The sequence below is a fragment of the Sander lucioperca genome, chromosome 10, assembly GCF_008315115.2.
Source record: "Sander lucioperca isolate FBNREF2018 chromosome 10, SLUC_FBN_1.2, whole genome shotgun sequence".
In the NCBI taxonomy this organism is placed as follows: domain Eukaryota; kingdom Metazoa; phylum Chordata; class Actinopteri; order Perciformes; family Percidae; genus Sander; species Sander lucioperca.
This window is the reverse complement of record NC_050182.1, coordinates 10,770,749-10,797,646: the sequence shown is the minus strand read 5'-3', so window position 1 is coordinate 10,797,646 and position 26,898 is coordinate 10,770,749. Positions and strand designations below refer to the sequence as shown.

General features: G+C 39.9%; 2 long non-coding RNA genes across 2 annotated transcripts in view; one reads left to right on the top strand and one right to left on the bottom strand.

Annotated features, from left to right (window-relative positions):
* The first annotated feature begins 3,332 nt into the window (after positions 1–3,332).
* LOC116049111 lies at positions 3,333–25,652 on the top strand. Its single transcript, XR_004898640.1, has 3 exons — positions 3,333–3,471; positions 19,057–19,061; positions 25,641–25,652. It is a non-coding gene; the product is annotated as an uncharacterized LOC116049111 (long non-coding RNA).
* The window catches only part of LOC118496153, a 49,638-nt gene continuing 45,500 nt past the window's right edge, over positions 22,761–26,898 (bottom strand). Inside the window, exons 2-3 of the long non-coding RNA XR_004898641.1 lie at positions 23,262–23,457; positions 22,761–22,893 (exon numbers count right to left, since the gene is read on the bottom strand). This is a non-coding gene — a long non-coding RNA (uncharacterized LOC118496153). The remainder of the gene's footprint in view (positions 22,894–23,261; positions 23,458–26,898) is intronic.

Sequence of the window (26,898 nt, the reverse complement as noted above, 5' to 3'; positions counted from 1 at the left end):
CTTGATGGTTATGGCATATAGTTCACATTACAGAAAACAATTTAAAAAAGGATTCAGACCTCAATTGACCATAAATCGATTGATGATCTATCATTACAATAAACATGCTCAGAAAATGTGTGCGGCCCACCTATCTGACTATCCTATCTGGCCGATAGGCAGCTGGGTTAGGTGATCAGATAGGTGGGCTGCAAATGCTTTGTAGATTTAATGGGTTAAAATACAAAAGTGTCAACCTTCTGATAAATATGTTAATTTCTGCACTCAATACTTTGTTGGTGCCTGTTTTAGAACAAATTACTGCATCAGTGCGGTGTGGTACAGAGGTAATCAGCCTGTGGCACTGCTGAGGTGTTAGAAGCTAGTGCTAGAAGCCCAGGATGCTTTGATAGTGACCAACGCGTTGTAAGCTTGTAGAACGGCTATTTTCCGAATACTGTCAGGCTATATTTGATCCCTGTCCCCAAAAGTATAGTCAAACAAACCTGGATATGCATGTGTGCGTGCACACATTCTTGAGCGCAGATATGTTGATAAAATTAATAAAGTTTCCCCTTTAGATGTGCTTGAGGACTTACAGGCGATTAAGGCCAAGCTGCATTCCTGAATGGTGTGGCGAACCACTTTCGCACCGCGGCCACAGCCATCTTTGTAAGTTGAAGGTGGAAGCAAGACTGGCAGCTGCCTCAGGGCAAGTTCCCCAACGCCATCTGTAGGAAGACATAGGTGTCAATAAGATGTGGAATGGCATACCTGTGATTTTGTCATTCAATATCCAACTAAAATAAAACCCATGCTAACTGTTACGTGCAGTTAATTCCCGTCCTGCAGCTGATTAGTTTGTAGTTTAGTTAATCCTCCTATTATTGGGCCGGAAGGCGGCAGAGATCTAAGTATTTAAAAGAGTACCGGAGTACAGTCACTGCGTTTCTGTGGCAGTAAACGTGTCACATACACCCTTAACTAACCGTGCTATATTCAGAGTTGTACAAGATATTCAAGGCTGACAATGTTAACATGACAACAGCAGAGCTGCGCACGCACACACACACACACACACACACACACACACACACACACACACACACACACACACACATCCCGCAGCCTCATAGTAGAGTCACTAGCTCAGCTATGCTGTGGATGGGAAAACAAATATTTCTTACCTTTAAATTTTCGACAAGGTCTGTCAGCTGCCACTCTGTCAAAGTGTTAATGACAAAGCTGTCCATTGATCTGAAAGAAACACAAAAAGAGCTTAAGCAAAACTACAATTGCTATTGTATTAACTATTCAGATCTCACCATGCAAAAGCAATGCAGACTAGCAGCAGAATGTAATCCAATGTGAAGATAACAGCCATTTTATTTAGCATCACAAAATATAGAGAAAACAATCCTCCCTCTCTCCCTATACAATTCATATGACAAATTGCATACATGTAAATTGTCTATGTTTTTACTTCACAAGAATATTTGTGGCTGCTCACAGCATAGCCGTCAGGGCACGACTACCAGTATAACAGTCTGCAGTGGTTCCCAAACTTTTTATTATATATTTCTTAACCCTTCACTCAAGTGGCCCTTGTCGTTTGCCAGGCTGCCATTTTAAATAAGAGTTTTTTCTTATCTATTGTGGGTCACCACATTCCTTAAATAAATGCACATAAATGCATTTAGTCAGACATATCAGGTTATCTCATTGTTTTTACATACTTTAATCAGTCAAACACTGTGTTATGCCTTCACATTTCACATTAAAAGCTTCAGGAAAAACAAGCACGTTCATTTATAGCCAGTTAAAATATTATAGCTAGCAAAGCAACTAGCTAGCTAGCTAACTGACAGCCTGTTGGCAAGTAGCTAAACTAGCTAGCTAGCTAGTTAACTGGCGAATCACCTGGCTAGCTTGAAACTAGCTGGCAAATTAGCCTGGCGAACTCAATAAACATGATCATATGCCCATGGGCATTATGAACTTGTTTCATTCATTCATTAATATAATTCAGACCAAACGGATAAGCTGTAGGCTATCCGTGCTACGGCTAGCTAAATGGCTAACATTAGCTACGATGTTAGCCAAACCCATAGACCAGGGGTCACCAACACGGTGCCCGCGGGCACCAGGTAGCCCCCAAGGACCACAGGAGTAGCCCTCAGGCCTGTTCTAAAAATGAAAATTGAATATTGATATTATCTGTTTCCCACCTTGTTAAGTCATTGTTGATAATTATTGTGAGAAATCATTAACGTGATCAGTGTCTTCACATAGATGAGTATCATTAATCATTAATAATCATATATAACTAAAGGCAAACTGAGCAAATTTTTTATTTCAGAAGAGTGTATCAAACTGGTAGCCCTTCGTATGACTCAGTACCCATGAAGTAGCTCTCAGTTTCAAAAAGGTTGGTGACCCCTGCCATAGACTATATAAGAATGGACCAACAGATCCCGTTGCTCTGGACGGAGACCAGTGAAGGCCGTTAGAAGCACTTTTCCGGTGAGCGCTGAGCGTTACTGCGCAGCCTCCAACTGAGAGAGACAACGTAAATGTGCTGTGAGCAACGTGTCTGAAAGTTGTAAGTCTTCTGGTAGCTGTGCCAAGAGAAATCTCAATCATTCCCAATCTTGCAGAGACGGAGAGCGTAGGTATATGTAAGGAGATAACATAGGCACAGGCTAATTATTGCTAACTAAAATGCTAGTTAACATTAGTAATTACACTTAAACAGCTAATGTGAGACGAAACTGCCTGCGCGCTTCTCCTGTACTATATGGTAATTTCTCTACTATGCGACAGTAAGTCGCGTGGTTATGACACAATCGTTAGCCTATTTTTATAAAAACGTCTGCTACGGAGCCATAACGTGAGGTACAAGGTAATGAAGCCTTTTATACATTGTCGTGTTTCTTTAGAAATAAACAATGGACAAATAGAGACTTTAAATGCTTCAGATGTAAAGTTATTCGCTGTCAAAGTGGTGCCAAAATGAATGGCAGTCAATGGAATGCTAACGGGGGGTGGTCGCTTTGTAGCATTAAAATGGCGCCATAGGAGGTTCGCGGTCCGAGGAGAGGCTTACCCCCTTGGCCAAACCAACCAACTAGCCTCGACAATATAAAGATACTACTTTAATAGGTAACGCAACACATACAATGTGAATTAGACATGTAGCTAGCGTACACAAACCTTTTATTATGTATTTGCCTCGCTGGATGACCAGTCAGTTTCTCTGCTGTGACGAGCGCTCGGTGTGTGGACTCTGGTGGACTCTGGTGATGATGTGATGACGTTCGAAGCACAAACAACCCACGTGCTGGGTCAACAGATGTATGTTGGGTTGGTGGATTTTGACTCAACGCATGAGTTGCACAAAATAACCCAAATTCCATATAAATAACCCATAATGGGTAAAACATTTCATAACCCAGCGGTTGGGTAGATGAAATAACCCAGCTATTTTAGGGTGTATTAGCTTGTTAATGAACCCATCACATCTTAATGATGTGACCCAATAGTCACAATCACAGCAAGAGCAATGCTCCAGGATAATGTTTTCCATTGAATTGATTATGGATTACACCGGGGCAAACTTAATTCATAACATGAGGAAACTTACTATGACTATAACTATGAAAGCACAATTTCAAACTGGTATTTAGCTCTGATGTTTGAAGCAAGAGTGAATCACCTGCATGGGTGGATGCGTAGGGTTGAACCCTGTCTGGACATACTGTATATTGTGTGTACACCTCTGTATGGCAACATAGTTTTCAGCTCAGCATGAATAGCTGGGACAGGAAGTGTTAGATGAGTGTGTCATCATGGGAGAACTTGAGCATATTAAAGAGAAGACAGACAAAAGCAATTCCACTCGTCCCACGCAATTCAAATTCAAAGTACCAGTCTTCGATCAATAAAAGAGCCCTATCGGTTGACATATTGCGTTGTTTGGATAAAACCTTTTGACGCTTCATGCTACATTAAGTGACACTGGAGCAGCTCTGTGTGAGTTATGTAAACTGTGCTTGTGTGCCTGTGTCTGCAGCCCGCTCTGCTCCCTGCAACATTACCCTTCATGTCGCAGCAAAAAAAATGAGCCAAGCACTAATTAAAAAAAAGAGGATGGCTAATGGCGTCGTCTCATATCCGAGACATTCACAGCCGTCACCAACTTCATCTGCGTAATTACACCCCTCAGTTCCACAACACCGCGAGCGTGGCACTGATTGCTTCCTGTGTAATTGTTTTACCTTTCCTTGGGTGTCTTTCTTCCACCAGAAGAGATAATGAAAGGTTAGTGCTGACCATATGCACCAAGCAGACAAACCAGAATCAGAATCTACACTCCTCTGATTATACAGGTACAAGTACAGTATGTTGCCATTTGACATTGCTGAGGAGCTGGAGAAATGGCTGAGAACTATTGATGACAAGTTGTCGGTGAATAATAGGTTTTAAATGCAGTGTGCCATGGGTGCATTACGCTGTGGATCATTTTTTACTCTAGAAATTACATTATAGCTCCGTAGTCGATATGAAGGACTTGATGAATGCCATCACAGGCTCCTAATAGCCCCCCTTCTGCTTGAACACACACACACACACACACACACACACACACACACCCCTCCACATGTACATCCAATAATGAGGTGTAATTTATCTTATGATGAATATTGATCATTTGCATTCATTTGTGGTTTAGACCATCTAGTAAATATGTAAATGTATTGACAGGATACAGGAGAAGTGGCTGTTAGAAACCCGGGTGAAGAGCTAGAGTTAAATATGTAGTATCTTCTAAACACTGAAAATGCTAAATTCAGGAAGTGTGCATCTATACACATTCATACTGTGTCATAATAGGATCTGACTGCTGCCGATGTGCAGTTGGGCAGTTAGCACTGTAATAAACGTGAGCGAGGTGCTTGCATCATGAGTCAGACGCGTAGAAAACCAACATATAGCCTATAAATTCATTTTATTTTAAAAGAGAAAAGACCCCAATCTGAAAGGGATTCAGACCCAAAGATGAGTAAATCTGATCCAACCCAAACAAACACAAAATACAGAAGAAACTGACGAATGATGCACCTCTATCAGTAGCTGTTGCAAAGAGTCAATTGAGAGTAAAGACAAAACTCCGAACTTGACCCCAGTCTAGACCACAGACGGATTTTTCACTCGCACGTCTCACGCGCCAGATTCACTTTCATTGTAATCTATGCAGCTGTCTGCAGGGGCTCCATGCAGGCTCCGTCTCAGCTAAGTCTCACGGGGTAAACACAGCCTGAAGCTTTAAGTTGTGCTTCAAGTCTATTTTTTAGACAATTCTTGTGTAAACACGAGGTTGATGCCCAATGAAACACTACTACTTTACTACATTATGACAATTTTCCAAATGTTTTAGGGTTTTATTAGGATTTTTTCATTTTAATTATTAAACTTTTTATGTGATTTTGTATTTTCACTATATCTATGTATATATGTGTTTTATGCTTGTATATGTTTTTGTCTTTGTGAAGCACTTTGGTGTAAACTTGTTTGCTTTTAAAGTGCTATATAAATTAAAATAAACTTAAACTCATACTTAAACTTAAACTTTGATCATATTATCTATATATTATGTTATTGTCTGACCTTGTTCTTTGGTTTTATTGTTCTTGATGGCATGTTTTCTCCTTTTATGCTGTTTATTTATTGATTCTGTGTAATCCTTATATTAATGTGTAAAGCATTTTGAATGTTTTTTTGTTAAAGAAAATCTGGCTGCTGCTCAATGCTTTGAAATGCTCGGACCAGACAGAACCGGTATAGACAGCCCCTCAGTCCAGACCGCAGACGTCCCACTTACGCAATTCTTGATGAGGACAGTGTGGTACAGCTGAAAGCACCAGAACAGCTATTGAATGGGCCATGAGGTGAAATGGTTTTGTCAACCAAATAAAAAGCATTTAACAGTTGTGAAGTGGAGAGAAAAATGGGAATGTATTGCAGTTTTCTCTTTTTCCTAAGTTTTAGAGTTAAACTTCCACTGGTCACGGAAATGGATTAGTCTCATTTTTTTCATATTTTCATCCTCTTTAAGATTAAGAGTTTTGAAGTTAATGAGAGTATACTACTTCAAAGTTTAAAGATGTTTGTGGCCGTTTCATATGTGCAAAGAAGAAGTGTCAGTGTCTTGCATCCTGACACCACATCCACCGTATAAAGAATAAGCCGACAGATCATTAAAAGGAGCAGGATTTAAACACTTTTGGCCAAATTCAGTCATGGGATTAAAACTAACGAATAAAGTTAGAGTAACAGCTTCTTTTTCTTCTGCAAGGATACAGCTTTTCTTCTCTTTTTCCACTCTGCATGCGTGTGCGTGCGTAACTAATAATCCGCTATTGAACATTACTCTCGTGTTTTGGCATGGACTGCTGTCTCAACAAAAGTTCATGCTGAGCCCAAGTGCATCATGGGCCTAAGAAGTGGTTGTGACTTTGTATCTCATGCAGCTCATGAAAGTAAACTGGTACACCTGTCACAACAGCAGATGTCAGCTATGTCAGTGTGTTTTAATGTCTGCAGACAGAGCTGAAGCAGCATAATTCTTCATCAGATGATTTCCCGTCACCACGAGGCATAAGTACTGCGTCAATGGCCTGATTTGTGGATCATTATACATAATATGCTGCAGACAATTCACTATATCTTGCACTGTCCCTTAACCTCATATGGTGGTTTGTATTCCTGTACTAATTCTGATGCATATCTGCACTCACTTTACTGAGACTATTATTATTATTATTACTCATGCTGATGTTACCACCAGACGTACCTTTTTAGACCTTTAGGCGTTTGGTTGACCTCTCTGCACTTTATGTATTACTTTGTCATTTTAATTGTGTATTGTGTTTTTAATATATATTACATATTTTTTTATGTAAAGCACTTTGTAATTCTATCGGTGAAAAGCGATCTATAAATACATTTTACTTACTCACTTACTTACAAGATGAAAAGATTAATCGATTAGGTGTCAGCTATTAAATTAATCACCAACTATTTTGATATTAAATGGTTTGAGTCATTTTTTATGATAATTAGAGTCTAAATTCTCTGATTCCAGCTTCTTAAATGTGAATATTTTCTCGTTTCCTCACTCAGTAAACTGAATTTCTTTGAGTTGTGGACAAAACAAGACTTTTAAGGACGTCACCTTGGGCTTTGGGAAACACTGACCGACATTACCCAACATTTTATAGCCCAAACAACTAATCGATTAGTCGAGAAAATAATCAACAGATTCATTGATTGTGAAAATAATTGTTAGTTGCAGCCCTCACTTACTTGCTTACTTACGATTAACAAATTATTTGCCTAAATAACTATGCATCTGACTCAGATCACTTCTAGTTCACATTTTGCAGATGAATTTAACAACAGCTTTGCTTCTGATTTCATGTTAAAGTCACATAGACTTGTGAGAGACATTAGCTCTGGACCTAAAACAAAAAAACATGGCATCTTTCCAGCCCTGGCTGCCATTATTAAGACTGTGGCTTCACACCGAGACTCACTGAAGTCACACTGTAGAGGTTAGATCTCATTTATGACAATGCTGCGTGTACCTCGTTGCTGGTTTAATGTAGCGCGGCATTCTATCGCACACACCACTAAGCTCCCAATGGCCAGTCGGAGCCGTATTTTCCTGAAGGTCGCACAATGTGAATATAAATAGTTATTCAGTCGAGACATTACAGCAAAATTTTAAGAGTCCATCCAATGACAACATTTGTTTCAGGAAGTAAAGAGTGACCACACGTGTGTGTTAATAAATAACATGATGTCTTATATCCATCTTTTCATGGGCCACTAAACTGCAATTTATATCTTGATTTACAGCGTTATAGTAAAAATGGTGAAGGTAGGCAGGCATAGGCGTCTGCCATTTTTCATTAAGTAATTTGTGCAAACCAGAAAGAAGCAATAGTGTTGAACGCACTGAATAATGAGGCCTGCGGCAAATAGTTCCTGTGTGGATAAAAAAAAAAGAGCAGCTGGGAGCGATGAATAAAAACCACAATCTATCACAAAATGTGCACATCCTACAAGTTTCCGAAGGAAAAAATGTAATTGAGTTTGGATTTTTTAGACATATTTATCCCCCGAACAACATACAGTACTGAGCTTTGGGCAGATTTAACGCACAGTGAGTGCACGCAGGGCATCGACTGCATTCACTGCCACGCGAAAAACTAAACTAGCCTATCTATGGAAACCATCCTCACTGCAGTCAAGACTGGGACCAAAATTATAACCACAGTATGTCTGGTAATTGTGCCCCCAGGCTTTGTCACTGCACCAAGCCAACAATGAACTCGTCATGACAAATGCGGACATGATAAAATAGTAAGAAATCACTTAAAGAACACGTTTTCTGCGGTGGTGTATTATGTTTTTGCTCTTGTCTGGGTTATTGTGGGAGCGTTGCTGTAGTCGGGGCTTAGTGTAGCCTGGGAGAAAGCATCAATACACTAACTAGCTGAGGATAAGCCATTTTAATTACTTCCACCTCTCTGCTATCACCATCTGCTTTGAGTCTGGATAGATCTCCTCGAGCAACATGCTATTCAAATCATCTGCAGCAATCTGCACAATGTTAGCATGATAAGCCATGCTGAGGTATTTTCTGGCCTCTGTAATCCACTTTACGTCGAACAGATAAGGTTATTACATCCTGCGGTAATCTTTCCATGTTTAGCAATGCCCCGTCTACCTCATTCAACAGGGGTGTTGTTACAGAAAGGACCTAGTGAAATAAGAACAAAAGGTTTGGGAAAGAATTATGTGTTGTGAGATTGTTGCTAATGCTTTGCAGATTTCATGAGAAAACCCAAAATGCCAACTTAAGTCATTATGCTTTCATCTTCTGCTGCTGTAATTCTGTGCAGAAAACACTTAGGGTTCAACAATAAGGTTAACCCAGTGGCCCATTTGGGCATTATTGTATCATAAATGACGTTATTGTTCTCTTGCCGCCCTGTCGGAGAACACTTGTTGAATGATTTGATTTGAATGTGCCGTTGGCCAATCAAGAATTGAGTTGGCTCATGATGCTTTTGATTTTTTGGAGAAAAAAAAATACGCTTTGTTTGACTTTTTTTTGTTTTTTTTTGTTTTTTCAACGCTTTTTTTCTTCGAAGTTTGACATTTTTTCTGATGTATTGAACAAAAACTAACAATTTGTATAGGGGCCAGTAAAAATTGACTTTGGGCAAGTACAATTTTTTGAAAGTGAAAAAAAAAATGTTGAACCCTCACCCTGCTTTTGCTTTTGTCATACTGCCACAATGGCCACAGTTTTATGATAGTACTGTATGTTTGAGTCATATTTATGCAATTGATAATACATGTCGTGCAACTCACCATGATCAATTCAGTTTCTTACTTAACCCTACAGTCACATTAGCTACAAGAGACAGCGACAAAGCGACAGGCTGCCATTCATTTTCAATGGGAGTGGCTGTTTGCCAGCGACAAGCTACAAGCTTGCCGCTGCCACGAGCAAGGTGGGGCCGAAATAGACAAGAAGTCTATTTTATGCAAATGCTGAGCAATGCGACAAAGCGACTGCTAATCGGAGTGAGGCAGCGTGAGGGCAGCGTGACGTATGTATGTTGGTTGCTCGAGTCGAAGAAAATTATTCAAGATGGCGGAAACGCTTCAGGACATCGTATTTCTGTATATATCTGATATGTTTGGCATTTTATCTCATATATTTTGTTACTTCTATCGAGAAATAAATGCTTTTAAATCCAAAAACATCGTTCTTGTGACTTAACAATACCTCTGAAATGACTTAAGACGTGCTTGAAGGTAGCACCGGAGAATTTCTGTTTACTGTTGCCAAGCAACCAGGAGTAGGCTAGACACGCCCAGAAGTGTCCACAAGAGTGCGTGTCGCTCTCTTTTGTAGCTAATGTGAGAGAGAATGAATTTGCTTGATGATTTGCAGTGCACTTTCCTGACATAATTACCCGAGGATATACAGTATATTTCATACTGGAGTTTGCCTCCTGGCAAGGTTCAACACAATCCACTGTAGCTCTACCTTGAAATAAATCAATACTCCTGAAACTCAGTAATTGCTACTAGAATAAGGGCCTAAAATCCTTCATCTAAAATGTTTACATAATTAGATTCATTTAACTCAAATGGGAATGTGGGTGAGTCATTGTGAAAGTGACTAAGTCTCTATGGTACTGAGACAAATGACCTTTGACCACAAAAAGACCTGGCCTGATGGGCAGAAGGGAATCTGGTCAGCGCCTGAAGAAAATAAACATGGAGAGCTCATTATTGGCTTTTCACTGTCAGTCTCCGTGGCTTCAATGACACCATGGAATCTGTAGATCCCTTTTAGTCTCTCCCTCAGCCTTCCTCACTGAGAGGGAATCAGACAAAAATAGAGAGGAGGGATAAGGGAGGGATGGGCAGACAAAAACAGCAACGGAGGAACGCAGGCAAGATAAGAGGCCCAACAGACAAAAATAACGACGAGGCAAGGAGTAACACTGCGCCCGACGACAACGTGCTAAGGAGACAGGCCGGGGGAGCAAAAAAACTTTAGACGGTGGCAGTGTTGGAAGAACAAGTTGGTCTGCGAGAGGGGAGTGTTAATGAGGATCTCAGGGTGGGTGAGCCCTTTGGTGGGAGTCCAGAAATGGCCTGATTTAAACAGCAGACAGGATCAATTGGACCTCCTAATGCAGCACAATGTGATGGCCTCCTCCGGCAAGAAAGGATCAAGCACTCTGCTTCAGCATGCAGAACACAGCCTAATTTGCCTTAATATAGCCGTTCTGACTACAGAGAAATGCCTTGCATCTGCTGCCGTGCATACAGCATCAATGGATAAAAGCCAATTTGTCTTTGAGTGCTAATAGCTATTTCTTTCTCTCCAGTTTCCCCTTTTTTCTACCGTGAATAAGTGCAATGAGATTGTTGTTATGAAGCGGGGTACCAGGCAACAGCAAATGTGTATTTCAGCGAGTAAAATCTCCATTGTTGCTTTGCTCTCATGCATTTCACAGAAGAGAGTCAGATGAAAATATGAAATAAGCTAAGTACACTTTCAATCAGGATGCACTTTGTTCCTTGAAGCGTCACTAATCAATATTTCACATATTGCCAATAAATCAAGTGACATTAGGTGAAGTCTAATGTATTGTAGTGGGTATACTGTATTGTATATATTGGCCAGAATCTGCCTTTAGGGGAGGGGGGGCCATATCATAGTGGGGGGGTGGTGTCCTCCCCCAGGGAAGTTTTGAGCATCGACTTCATTTCCTGTATTCAGATACACTTTTATGCACCAATTTAAGGCGGAAATACCTTTATTTAGCCTATGTGCAGAAGAAAAACACAGATGACAATTCAAAATATATCAAAGATATAATGGAAAGCATGTTGTCATTGGGCATTTTTAAGTGGGTATATGGAAATCCTGGAGCTCACGTATCACGTAGACACGTAGACTACACCACTGTGACTACATAATATGAAGTTGGTTGCTCATAGTGATGAACCTACATAGAAATGCTACCCCCTGTGCAGTTCAATGCATATTTTCTAGCTTGTTTTAGCTCATCATTTTCAATTTATGGCATATTTTCTCTATGGTTCAATCTCAGCTGCTGTTTTCTGCGAAATTGATACTGATAAACCCGCTGTAGCTATGTGCCCAGCCCTAATAGCAGACGGGCAAAGTTAGCGCTAGATAATGAAGAAAGTGGAGTATCTGTCTAAGAGTCAGGAGTTGGAGACAAAACCAGAGCTTAAAGGTGGAAAGAGACAGGACTCCAAGTGAATGACACTGAGTATGTTTACATGATTTTACTATTATTCCGAATATGACAATATTCCGAATTTGATAATGTTGATGATGTTAACAGCATATTCTGGTTGGATATTCCGAATAAGGCCTTTTTCCAAATATAACATTTTCCGATTAAGATGTGGGATATTACAGTATTATTCGGGTTTTAGAGGCATTCATTGGACATGTATACAGCACATTCGGAATATGCGTCTCAATCGGGGGTTTTACCGCAGTTTACGGCCTCTTGCCTGTTTACGGCTTATGGTCAGCTCTGTGCGTTGCTATGGTTGCTGTACACAAACCAACCAGTCAACAGTTTGCAAGGCTGATCCGAAAAGAAGGAGAAACACAGCTACTTTTAAACATTATCAAAGACTTGGATATCAACAGGTTTTTGGATATGCACACACATCGCTACACCGACCTTCTCAAGAAGCTGGTTGAAGGAATGAAAGAGGGACGCTGTGTTCGCACGGTCCAACAAGTCCGCCAAATCATATTTTGTACGGCTACATGTAAACAGGAATATTAGTGGAATATTCACTTTCATTAGCCATGTAAACAGCTTAGTCGGAATATGGTATAAGAGCAAAAAACGGAATATTATCTGCATGTAAACGTAGTGTACTGTTGCTTTGTTTCCTCTGGATGTGTAAATAGACAATTGCTCGCCAACATGTTAGCCGTGACAATTCAGGATATAAAAGACTATGGGTTTGCGAGCTTGTTGTGCAGTCCTTCGTGCCTGATAAAAGACAGAATTGTTACTAGTTAGACTCCGTTTACATCTTTAGTCAACTCTGTGGAGTGGGCAGATTCAAAGGCCCCAAGTGGCAACATTTTACAGCATTGATCTGGGGATGATGTAATGAAGGAAGAACACATCCTTTCTTGTGTAAATGAAAAGTTGAAATCAAATTAAGAATACAGTGGCATGTGCAATGGTAGAAAAAAAGATCAGTTAGGACTGAGAATGGGGGGGTTTGAGCGGAAGGGGAAGGAATGTAAGGAAGAGAGGAAACTTTTAATGTATTTTGCATGTTTTTGCAATATTTTTACATCAACATATACCTGCATTGTTATACTCTCTTGATATGACACAATTGTAATGAGTTAACTTATACCCAGTAGATGGAAAGTTTCACATTAATCTAAATTCTGGTATTATGTTGCACTGCATTTGCATTTTACAGTTCTGTGGTGTTTTGAATAAAGGGTGTTACTTATTAGAAGGCATAAAAACTAAAAACTTGAAACTGAAAACGGAACAAGCTATGATGGTTCCACCATAGATATAAAACACCAACTCTGTTTTTTTGACAGGAGATTACAGAGAAGAGCCATGAAAAATGACCACGGCAACGAGCACTTAGCTTATTACGATGAAGACTTAATAAAACATGTTTGCAGGTGCGCAGTTCCATGTTCATGGGAAAGCAGCACAGTGTTCTCAACTCGAAAATAGTTTCATGTTCATTTTCTTTATGCATGAGTAACAGATGGTCCCTCATTTGTTTGCTCTCTCTCTGCTCTGCAGTTCTTTGCAAAAGTAATGTCATTAATGATCCCAAACACCATCTACTGGTAATTACAGGGATCCTGTGTTCCATAAGTGATGAACTTTGCTGTAATGACAAGATATTTTAGTCCCCCAGGTATTACAGGAGTCTGTGCTCGACTATAGAAGTGCATGAATGTTACACAATGAAAAACCCATTGTTACATCATCCCCTGGCTCCGTGTCCATAATGAACATTCGGAGTCTCCTGCCAAGGGGTGAACTGAAGAAACTACCTGCCACGGACCTTTTAGTGTCCAGAATAATTAATATCTACTTGTTATGGAAAAATGACACTCTGTTCATTTTTCCATTTCATGCACTTAATCATCTAAAGTACTGTGAAATAGAAAAAAAACAGATTTAGGACTCTTCCTCTTGTTATTTTTTTTAAAGATTATTTTTTGGGACATTTTCGGCCTTTATTTTGACAGGACAGCTGAAGATATGAAAGGGGAAAGAGAGGGGGAATGACATGCAGCAAAGGGCTACAGGTCAGAGTTGAACCCGGGCCAGCTGCGTGGAGGAGTAAACCTCTATATATGGGCGCCCGCTCTACCAACTGAGCTATCCGGGCGCCCCCTTCCTCTTATTTTGTGATGTTTTTGATTGGAGTGGAGATACTCGCGCCGAGCGGAGTGGTGAGCAGCTGTGACCATTCGAGTCGGGTTGGACATGCGCTGGTTCAAACCACACTAATAAGACTGCAGTTCTTCGTCGAACAGCTCACTGTGACTTTTTTCGTTCTATTCGTCTCTGCAATACTTAAATTGATTTGCCGACCAAATACCTGAAGATGTCTGTATCTTGTTGTGTTGAACCATTTTTACTGAAGAACCACATCGCTAACAAAGATCCTGGACTTAGAAGACAAGAACATAACGTCATAATAATAAGATTACATTGCAAACAAATAACTTTCAGTTTTGTCCCAAGCTCACGGGATAAAATCTGCTGCAAAAAAGGTATTCCCTTTCTGAAACACAGCTCAAGTTTTATAGAATCATCCATTCAACAGAACATTTTACAAAAAACTGCAGCACTTAAAATGATCATATACTAAGAAGTAAAACAAACAATAAAAGCATTAGCAGTAATTTAAACGTATTCTACTTCCAATGTTAACCCCTATTTTCCACCGAGCGCATCTGCGCAGTGTTTCCGAGGCACCGCGACCCCCGTGAGAAATCGCGGCCATTCAAGTTAATGCTCGATATTCCACCACCTGCGTCACAGCACATCCTAGAAGTGTGCATAAAGTGGTACTCGCCAGGTCTATTTTTTTTACGCCAGCCACAGTTCGTTCGGACAGCCGAGCAGGAAGTGAAACAGCAAGACACCACCCAGTATCGTTTATGCCTCTTCTACAAACCCCATGGACCACGAGAGATTCTTCTTGGTGAAAAAACACAATATACATCACAAATCCCTTATATAAGGGACAATTCCAGAAAAGGGAAGGCATGGATATTAATTACAGGATTGCTTGGAGTGGAAGGTAGATACTGCTTAATAAACATGTGATTGTTCTTTCAAGTAATAAAATCTGTGAGTCAGGCAGGCAAGACGCTCCGCTTCTGAGACGCCCCCGGTGTGGTATGGCACGTGACGGAGGACGGAACAAAACTGCAGCAAAGACGCGCCTGGTGGAAAATCCGGGTAAGATTTGACTGTTTTGAGTGCAGCATCCGGGTACTCATAGTGCACTGCATTTGGCCCTACTTCGTCAGTGTGAATGCACTATGTACTCAAAAAGTACAGAAGTGCGCAATTTAAGACACAGCATAGCTGTCTGAGGCTAATGTTGGGCTAACTGTTACGCCTTTTACTCTGTGTGTAATTTTAGTAGCTTAATTACCCTCACAAGTTTTACAATTTCTTCCAGTTAAGACTGAACCCGTGTTCAACCTTCAGTGAAAGATTGTTTGGCTCCCCACATAGCTGTGTAAAAATCAATCAATATAAAACTTTATGTATTGGGTTTAGCTTTCAGGGCAGGGAACAACTTTATAGGTCCAAAACGTTTCTCATTTTGGACCTATAACTTATATATTACAACATATACGGTGCACTTATATGGCTGAGCTTGTTGGTAATGGATGGTGACTTCACTCACTATTAATTAATAAATGACTCCACTTGTGACATTAAGATCTAAAAGGCAAAATGAGCCATCCTGCGATCAATCAAAGTGTTTCATGATGACAAAATAAATGTCATTGAAATGCCAAGAGATTTAATTGTTGCTGCTAATGTGGATGAATCATAGGTAATTCACACATTAATGGGAGCTTTTCATCTATTCTAAAGATGTTTTGCTCCAGCACTAGTTTTATGTAATTTCATATGCCTTTTCAAAGCTTTAAAAAGGGAGCTCTGCAGAAATTACAACATTTGGCACTGTGCCTAATGTCTTCAAAACATGGCAGACGCTTTGCTAAAAATGGTTCCGCCATTATGAGCAAGTCATTTGTAGACCCAGGATCCATTGCTGTTGGTGGGAGCTTTGAAGTATACAGTTTTCAGAGTATAATTTTGGTGCAGTGTGATGAAATAATTTTAATTAACCCCCATTTAGCAATTACAAACAGTATATAAGCAATGAATAAGTGAAGTGGTTAGTAACATATGATACTGTAACACACTATAATGTTGTAAGCAGATATAAGCACATTTGTAGCCATTCTAGCAGCATGGCTAATATATACCAATCATGGCAGAGGAGATGAAGATAACAGAGAAACTGGCTGCAGCTAAATATTAGGAGGACCTTCAGTAACATGCCAAGTCAAGTGAGTTTTATTTATATAGCCCAATATCACAAATTTGCAGCATACATTACAACCCCCTATGGCCTTAAACCCTCGATAAAGATGAAGAAAAACTCTCCAATAAAAATCTTTAACAGGAACAGAATGGAAGAAACCTCTGGGAGAGTAACAGAGGAAGTATCCCTCTCAGAACGAACACTTCTGTTAGTGTTTTTATACTTCAGTGACACAGATGTTGTTCTCTGTTTCCTGTTCAAAGAAGGTAGAGTCACACAACGTTTTGGCGCATGATTTGGCTTTCTTCAGGTGCGACACCACAGTGTGCCTTATTTGCACTATTAAAGTATTTTTCTGGAGCATTGAGCTGTTGTGCGGACTTTACCTTCTTTGAACATTCACTTAGCAGTACCTGCGTTAGCTATGAGCTAATTTTCATCTGTAGTCCCTCTGCAGGAAACAGGGAATATTTAAAAAAAAGATGATGTAAAAAGGTGCTGGTGCAGGACAAAAAAGTGAATGTACAAAGAAGGTAAAGGCCGCACAGTAGCTTAATACTCCGGAAAAATACTTTAATAGTGCAAATAAGGCACACAACGTTTCGGCGCACAATTTGGCATTCCTTAGCACAACAGCACAACAGCACTGAGCTGAGCATTGAGCTGTTGTGCGGACTATACCTTTTTTGAACATTCACTTTTTGTCCTGCACCAGCAACTACATGGATATGCACAACATCTTCTTTTTATAACTATTCTCTGTTTCCTGCACAGGGACAACAGATGACAATTTGCTTAAAGCTAACTCTGGTACTGCTAAGAAGCTGTGCATTGTCCCGGTCAGATAAATGAATAACGAACAAACATACAATAGAAGTTGTGTGTACAGGTGGATGCAGTTGTAAACCCACCTAAAACTTCCAAACCCAGCCACCATGATTCACGCTCGGCAACATCGTTGACGCAGAACGTTTGCCTGCAGCTGAACAGTACAATTTGTTCCTGCCTGCCTCTGTGAGACTATTAGCACTAAAGGCAGCAATCAGCTTGCATGAATGGGCTGTCGGGGGAAATGGCTCTAAAAAAAGGTACCTTATTATTTAAAAATATATATATATATATTTTACATCACAGTCTTATCCAAAGCGACAGCTGAATGAGCATTGAATCATAGTTCATCAGTGTTACAAGCAGACCAAAGAAGTTGCAATGGTCAAACCGACACTATTCATGTTGATGAACTGAGAGAAAGCAATGAAACTGAAAAACACATCATTAAGACTATAATCACAGTGAACACAACAGGTGACATGTTTGTTTGACCTTCATTCATCTCTCCAGACCAGGAAATTATGATAATTATTCAATAATTGTGCTCTGCTCTAAAGAGAGTGTAGGTAATGTTTTATGAAATCCAAATTAAATAAAATGATGCTATCACAACACACACACACACACACACACACACACACACACACACACACACACACAGTGTATATACAGGCACGCCTGCAAACAACAATCATACAATATCGCGCATCTTCCTGCTCATACACACAAATCAGACAGAGAAGAACACATAAACAAACACGCACAGTCAACCGGCCCTCCCGCCCCGCAGACGAGCACATTAAAAAACAATTAGGCCTCTCTGATTTGTCTGTTTTTCGCCACCTCGCCTCGGCAGCAACCCGCAGAGTCCAGCTGCTTCCCTCAGGCCTCTGCAGAGCGGGACGGGGAAGAAATGCTCCTTCAAAGAGAGAAAGAAGAAGAGACGCAGACAGAGGGGGGACTTCACTGCAGCTGAAGTGGAGGACAGAATGGATTGGGGTGGTGTCTTGAGTGTGCAATGGCAGTGGACTAAGCATTCATGTGTGATGAGTCCCGTCGGGTGGATGCTGTTGTTGTAAGCTCTCTAATTATGTTGCCAGGCAGGATGATGGGCAGGCAGGGAGGATGCAAAGCCTCTGGAGAGGCAGGATCTGGCGAGTTCCGGTGCAATTTGAAACGTTAAAATACAGAAATACTCAAGGTGAAATGCAAATGTATCTGTATTTTGTTTTTATGTCTTTTGCTTCATTCTTTTATCTCCCATCTCTGTTGCAAATCAAAGTTCTACCTTGTAATTCCCTGAAATTCCCCCTGTCAGTCAAAGCGTGTGAGTAAAATGCAATGTCAACGTTACACAGCTTCAAGGCAAGAATTAAAAATGCAAGGCAGTTTTCGCTGCTTCCCTGTAAGCACTGATTTGGTCTTTTTCTGACTGACTTCTACATCATAACCGGGCTACATTTAATTCAAAAGTGGTTTGATTCAGTGGTGAGAACAAAGCTTTCAAACCTTGTAAGCAATATCTTTTTTCCAGAACTTTGGAAAGAATACTTGCGAAGGGCAATTAGGTCTGTAATTATCCATGCTATTTAGCTTAGCAGCCTCATCCTCGATTTCAGGTACTAATGCTACGGACGAAATAGAATCAGGTAGGACATCATGAACTAAAACACCAGTAAAACACATTAGCAGCAAAGGGCAGAGCCTATAAATGGCATTCTTTAGATGTTCTGCAGTGACGCAGTCTATACTATTCAATTCAATTCAATTAAGTTGTATTTATAGTATCCAGAGCTGTAGAGTAGCCTAATGAAGTAGAACTACTTCACTACTCGACTTAAGTACTAAAAGGCTGTATCTGTACTCTACTGGAGTATTATTTTTTTCTCCTACTTCCATTTTTACTTGAGTACATATTTTCGATGAGTTTAATACTTTTACTCCGATACATTTTTTATGTGCTGCATCGTTACTCGTTACTGTTGTGAATTCCTCACACTACAGAGACTGTGTAGGTTACAGTGTGTGTAGTTACGGCTACGTTAGTTACGTACGCTAACTACGTAATTTACGTAAGAAATCCCCGAGATGGGGTCGTGTTTCTTTTCATTATGGTCGCCTGTTCACAAGTCAGAGACGGTGTAAGTTTGTACTCTTTATATTAAGCTATTGTTGCAGCAGATTAAGCTATTCCTGAGTTGTTTCAGTCTGCAATGAGTACTGAATGCTAACCGTTTTATCCTGTGATGTGAAGCTGTTAGTTTATCTGTATTATGCTAGCTTGCTAACTTTCCTGTTCATCACCTTCTATATACAGTCTATGTTCATCACATGCTACTAGCTAGTGTGCGATACGTGTTTTTGGGGCTTTAATCGTTACTGTGCTGGAGAGGATGTTTATTTTACTTGCACAGTGTGATAATTGTACATTTTATTTCAGTATTTGTTAATATTTGTAATATAATATATTTAATATTTGTTAATTCCTGTGGCTACAGCCTTAGGCTAAACAGTTGAAATAATATAAACAGTGTTGGGCAAGTTACTTCCAAAATGTAATACATTATAGATTACTAGTTACTGTCATTTGAGAGTAATTAGTTATATTACAATATTACTGTCTCTGAATTGTAATGCGTTACACTACTTTTGCATTACTTTTGAGTTACTTTCACCAAAATAACAAGGGAAGTTTGATTTGGCAGCTAGCTTGTGAATTTCACCACCGGATCAATAAAGTCTCCTCTTTATCCACTTTAATACATCATAGATTATTCATATTTTGTATAATTAATATAAATATGCAAAGTAACTAAAGCTATACAAAATAGATAAGTAAAACGTATAATAGGCAAGTAGGAGAAAATGAAAATACTCAATTAAAAGTATGGCATTGTTGTAAAATGTTTGTTTATAGCACTTCAATAAGAAATTCATGTTGTTTAGAAAACTAAAACTTAAAAACTTTGTTAAAAAACTCTAAAGGAAATGTTCAATTATAGTGTGATTAAAACTCACTATTAACATTATTTACAGTACTTGATTTACAGCTGATTTGTGAAAAGGTAGCCTACACAACCTTATTTAACAGTAATTTAGTTTTACTGCGTACCGTCACAGGAAGTGCTTTTATTTTGAAGTAGGCTACACGGAAGTTGTCTGTTGTGTAGCCTACTCTTGCTAGCTTACTGAGAAGCAACATGTCCGTCAGGCTCCAGTTGTTCACTTTCTTGTTTGTAAAACTGCAACATATTGAACAGTAAATGGTCACAGTAAAAGACAAGCGTTTTTGGTCGTCATTCGAAGCCATTCCACTACAGGCAGAGTTACTCTCCACGGCTGATAAACATGCAATGATATTTATGTGTAGCAAGCCTCAACATTAATTCCCGACATGTTTATATCTGTCAGCCGCTGACGTACCGTCACCTGTTGGGACATACATGCTGTCCGTACCGTCTCTGGTTCTGACCACGGGAACAGAAACAGGACAGCTCACTTCAACGTAGCGTAATAACTCCTGAAAATAATATCCATCTCGCAAATGTATCTGTCTCTGCAGTCATCTCAACCATCGAATACAGCGACAGGAAAATAATACGGCTTTTTTTTTTTTCCTGTGAAGAAATGAAAAAACCAATGCACCACTAAATGTTGCGTTAAAATGCGTTGTAACTCGCGTTACTGAGATTGTAACGAGTATAATATTACCGAAATTTAATTAGTAATGCGTTATATTACTGCGTTACAGCAAAAAGGAATACATTACTGTAATTGCGTTACTTTTGTAACGCGTTACTCCCAACACTGAATATAAACAATATGATATTCAAACTTTTGACTGCTCTCTTTAATAACTAAATAACAATACTTGCACTTTTACTTTCAGTACTTGAGTAGCATATTTTAAAATTAACTACTTGCAATACTTAAGTACAAAAAATGTTGAATACTTTAGTACTTCTACTTAAGTGTGATGCTTAAAGAGCACTTCAACTTCTACTCAAGTCACTTTTTTGATAGAGCACTTGTACTTTTACTCAAGTATGGGTCTCTAGTACTTTATACACGTCTGATAGTATCAAATCATAACAAGAGTTATCTCAAGACACTTTACAGATAGAGTAGGTCTAGACCACACTCTATAATTTACAAAAATCCAACAATTCCAGTAATTCCTCCAAGAGCAAGCATTTAGTGTGACAGTGGCGAGGAAAAACTCCCTTTTAGGAAGAACTACTACAAGCCTTGTTCTCCTCCAGCATCATTATAGCATCACACACATCACTAGCCCGGACCCCCATGTCGTCTGAGAGGTCAACATTATCAACTACAAGTGCATTACTTTTAACACAATTGAATAGATGGAAACAATGCTCATGCCACACCTTAGCTATTTCTTCTTGACCACACACACCCTCAACGGTAGCTGCTAAAGGGGTTTTAAAATTATTCATGATTTCAACCTCTTTCCCAAAATCATGGTGATTGTTACTCTGCAGCATCCTGGCAAGAGAATCAGCCCACATGTCTTTTTTTATAAAACAAAGGGAATGTTAATCTGGCATGAGTGAGCAATGACCCCCGTCTAGGTCATCCTGCTTCTGTCCAGAGTTTACAAGCCTCTCTGGCTGCAGCATGTTGTTGCCACAAATGCATTCAACCCAGGTTTGATGTTATGTACCTTGTTTTTGTGTTTCTGAAGGAGTCTTCCAGAGTCGTTATGGACTTTTACAATATTATCGCACATATCACAGAGCTCCCCACTGTGCTGTCAGTTTTTACAAAGCGTACTGAGGCACATCAGAGCGTTCCTAGGACGATGGATCTTATTTAACAAGTTCAGTCAGTTACAGTAAATATATTTGTTTAGATCATCCCTAATTAGGTTTGTCCAGTCCAGCTTCCACGTTTTACATTCATTTATGTAAAATGTTGAGCTTATCCAGGTCTTGTTTTGCAAGCCAGGTCTCTTGTAGGCACCGTGTCACATTCTTCCAAGAGTGTCAACCACAAAATGTCTGAATTTCACAATTTATTCCGCAAGGTTGTTTCCATTGCACTTTTCCACAATTTTTTTTTTTTTTAAATATACCAACTTTTCTACCTCGGCCAATATGCTAATTGAAAATAAAATAACAAAAAACAGGTGGATGGAACCGCATTTACAGTCTTTTTGGCTGCTCTTAAAGTCAGCATTGAAACACATAACATTTGCTGTGCATTAGTATTATTTGCTGGTACAGAACAAAAGCAGATAGAAAAGCTTTCATGAGTTGTGTACAGGCTGAGTAACTTAATATTACTATATCAGTTGGCAATGGAGTGCAACAAACATGCTTTTTATTTTATGAAGATTTGGGCGGATTATTCACAAGGTCTTGATCCTTCAAGATATTTTTATTTTTCTTGTTTTTTTTTGGTTGTTTCCTTGTTATTTTGTTTTATACTTAGATATCGTTATATTTCTTTTCTTTTCTGTATGTGTCATGAAATGTTTTAATATTGTTTAATATTGATTAAATGTTGTTTTGGACCCCAGGAAGACTAGCTGGTCGTCTAGGCGTCCTCTTATGAGGATCCTTATAATAAACTAAACTAAACATTTCAGCAAAAGACAGAGAAGGCTCGGGGTCATTGTTTAAACACTGTCTATGTGAGAATACTTTTCTTTTCTTTTTTTTTAAATATACTTTACGCTCAGCAACTGTCATCCTCACAGGAGACATGAATGCTCTCTGGCTGCAGATCGCTCCACCTCTGTCACTCTGTGCTCCATCAGCAGGTGACTTGGAAGGGGATCATCCCCGCCAATCAATTACCCTTCACAGGCAAAGTCATCAGGCGGCGCCGGCTGGGCTTATTTCAGCAGTTGTCGAATCAAAGAGCGGGGAAATGAAGGGAAGCATTTAAGTGTTGCGCACACATTCCACAATGCTGTATAACCTGCTAATGCAGCGGCGTAGCTATAGCGCCGAATCCCAAGCAATCTGGGCACTCTTGAAATGATGGATACAGGTGATTTAAAAGTGCCTCGCTACTTTCGATTGTGCTGCTTTGTCGCAATTTCTCTCAAATTAGACAATTTGCTGTTAGGGAGAAGCAGAATTGCTCCATCCAGAGTCGATAAATACTTTTCTCCAACAGAGCAAACAGAAAGTCGGGTCACTCTGCGGTCGCAGCTTGTAATTCCTGTCACTTGGATCATAGGGAGTTCAGTTACTTACCATTTAGGATTTAGTCATCATTTTCTTCACATTGAAGAGGTCGCTCACAAATCACCCTGCGCAGATTGACTCAGCTCAGCTTAAGGCAAAACACATCATGGGAGCAAAGTCAGAGTCCCATCTGAGTGGTGGTGGTAGTGGTGCTTCCCCTCTGGCACACTCCGTCTGTATTTCATAATCAGGAAGGAATGCCAAGCTGAAGAGACAGAGGAGATATGTATTAGAGCCTGGCTGATGGCATTCATTTCAATCGCGGCCAATTTATTCTCCCAAATAATACAAGCACTAATCTAATAATGACAAGGAGGGGAAATTGCTTCTCACCAGCGCTCTGTCACACAGATGAACACTCTGTAAAATTAGTGTGTGTACGTGTGTGCATGAAGCTGATGTTGCAGTTGGACGGTGTACGAATATGAGTGTGTGTGTGTGTGTGTGTTTTTGTGTGTGTGTGTGCTGGTGTGCAGAAGTGTGTTGGATTTGCTTCCATTGTAAGAATGTGTGCACAGACTTTGTCTATAACTTTAGTTACAGTTTGCGTTTGACAAGACAGATGTGTGTGTGTGTGTGTGTGTGTGTGTGTGTGTGTGTGTGTGTGAATGGCAGACTGAAAGTAATTCTTCTTACCATTATCATTATAAGACAGGGTGAGTAGAGCTGAGAGGGGATTACTGTCTTTGTCATCCTCTACATCACTTACTTTAATAAAACTTCAAGCCTGTGATTACATTTCATATGCAAATACTGTATGCTGTGGGAATAATAATATGAGTAGTAAGACGAGGTTAACTCCTGTGTCACTCCACGTTCTGTGCTCACTTCACATGCACACGTGCACCAACACGTGTGTGCTGGTATTCTTCAATGTTAACATTTTAGAGTAACACATTTATCAATTACACCGAACAACTATGGTATAATAGGACTTTATGTTGAATGTTTTATTTTGTCAGTGTCACTACCAGTGGTGAAAGACACATTCATTATCTCTTACACATACTTATACGCAAGTTTTTGAGCCGTTTCCGTTCTACATCCTAAACTCCTCTCGTCGATGCAATCCACTTCCGTTCTGGCTGGCTGGGTTTGTTTTGCTAGCTAGCTCCGTTGTGCCGACAAAGCACTGATATCGCAGTGACAAAGAGGATATAACAATTAATTAACTCTTCTTGCTAAATGGCCGCTGTGTGTGAGCTTGTTACTCCCGCAATCTCTTACTGCATTTTCCAGTTAATCTTATAATGGATATGTGTGTTGAGTTATTTAAACAAACGATCGGGGAAATAAACGCAGGCTCCGCGAGTCTCATTGATAGAGCCTGCGGCTGGTCTGGATGGAGCTCTATCAATGAGAGCTAGCTAGCCTCCTCTTAGACCTCTGAAACGAAACCCCTAATGTTCACAAAAATTCATTAAATTGAAATCAGACACCATAGTTAGCTTTATAAGACATTGGGGTAGATGTTCTATACGTGGCATGACGAAATTCAAACTGTAAATATACGAAAATTATGCCGAAAGTGTAGCAACGATCTTTCCCATAGGATTAAATGGGACACATAGCTAGCCTAGCTAGCAGCTCCTCCTAAGGATACCCTTAATGTTCACAAAAATGCATTAAATTGAAATCGGACACCATAGTTAGCTTTATAAGACATTGGGGTAGATGTTCTATACGTGGCATGACAAAATTGTAAATATACGAAAGTTATGCCGGCACGAAAGTTATGTTATAGGAGAGTAACGCCATCTCCAGTCAAAGTAGTAGAACCGTGTTCCCAAGCTAGCATCGAAATCGCTGTATTTACACCGGCAGACGCTGCGCAAACCACTTCCGGTGGAAATTAAGTGCATTTGTGTAGAGTTATGGCGCCACCCGTGATTTGGCGTGTAAACTTGTGTATACTACAGTCAAGTAATAGTCTGCCATTTAAAACTTTACTTAAAGTAACCATGGAAGGGTTTTAAGGTCAGTACTCTTTTTGGTAAAGACCAAATCAAAGAAAAGTCGAAATTTTGCCAGATTAAAATTTGTAATTTAGTGAATCAAATTGTGCAGCTTTTTGTTGTATTATTAATTGTGTTGTAGAGAAAGCATGTTTATATTGCTTAAAGATATCAAATGAAGTATTGTTTTAGTATTGGTGACAAACTCGTATTGTAACAGCACTAATATCCAACAAAACAAACAAAAACAATACCCAGATCGTACAAAGTAATGACACAGAACTATAGTTTGCACAAAACAAAAGTACTTCGGTACAAGCACCTCAAATATGTAAATCTACTGAGCTACTTTAGACCTGTATTAGATACAGCTGTCAAATTGATGTAGTCGAGTAAAATCTTTTTCAATATTTCCATCTGAAATGTTGCGGAGGACTCTTCAAATGGAAATAGTCCAGAAGATGTACATCATTTGAATAACTGTTATCCCCAGCTCTGCTCACAAACACAACCACAGGCTACCAGGAATTTCTTTCAAACACTCTTCCATCTCATTGCTCACTCCAATCCCTTGATAATGTGCAATTCTCAAAAATACTACAATCATGTCAAGCCGACCCGCCTGAATTGGTCTTTTTGACATGTCTCCTCTGCGGTCTGCCCTCATGTGTGATTTTGTGTGTGTGTGTGTGTGTGTGTGACCGTGTGTGTGTGTGTGTGCGTGCGTGCGTGCGTGTGTGTGTGTCATTCCCCTGACACACCTCACAGGAAGAGGCAAAGGACTACAGCAGAGCTGACAGTGCATGACTAAATGCCCCCCTGTGAACCTGCCTGAATGGAGCTGACTGCTCCAATGAGGCAGGGCAGACGAGACAAAGCAGATGTGGGCGAGGGACCAGAGAGCGATGGAAGAGGCCGGGCTAGATGTGTCAATCTTCCTCGCCGGGAGACAAGGAGACTTTGTGTCGGTGCTAAAGGATGGGAAACTCGGCATTGACCCGGGCCATAGTAGGACACTGAAAAACCGGAACTATTGTTCCTTGATTTGGTTTTGAGGGTGTTTTGTTTCTTTGGAGGGATGGGAAGCTCGGTGACAATGAGCTTGATGGATGTCCGCGCCTCTGCCCTCTAACATCTGTGGATGATTGTTCTTTGTGCCATGGCACTTTTTGGGGTTTTGTAGGAAATTGGTGAAAAAGAGAGGTTTGAGTCTTCATCTGATGGGCCCATTGTTCACAGAAAAGAGAGATTTTTCCCATAAACTGAAGTCTATTTCTACGTTGTCATCTCTTGAGGCCAGCTTATTCGCTGCTCCAAAAAAAAAAAAAAAAAAAATCAGCCCAGCTGCTGAAACAAGGGTTAGCATTTTCAAATTTCACCTTCTCTGCTTAATGCAAAGTCAAGTGGTGGTGCTTGAGGCCCTCTGAGGTTTTTATTATTAAAAATCAAAAGTGACAATTAACTTCATGTATTATTCAGCATTGATAGATAATCGTTTTTTGCTCAGCTGCGTTTACCATCGAGGTTAAGTTTATTGCAACGTTTGGCTTCATATTTTATTGTACTTCCTTGGCTGGCACCAAATAATACAATTGGATTTTTTTTCTTCTCCGGAGTCCTGTCATTTGGATCATACTTCAAACTGACACACTGCAATCTCAATCTCATTAGCAGAGAAGCAGAGGCACACA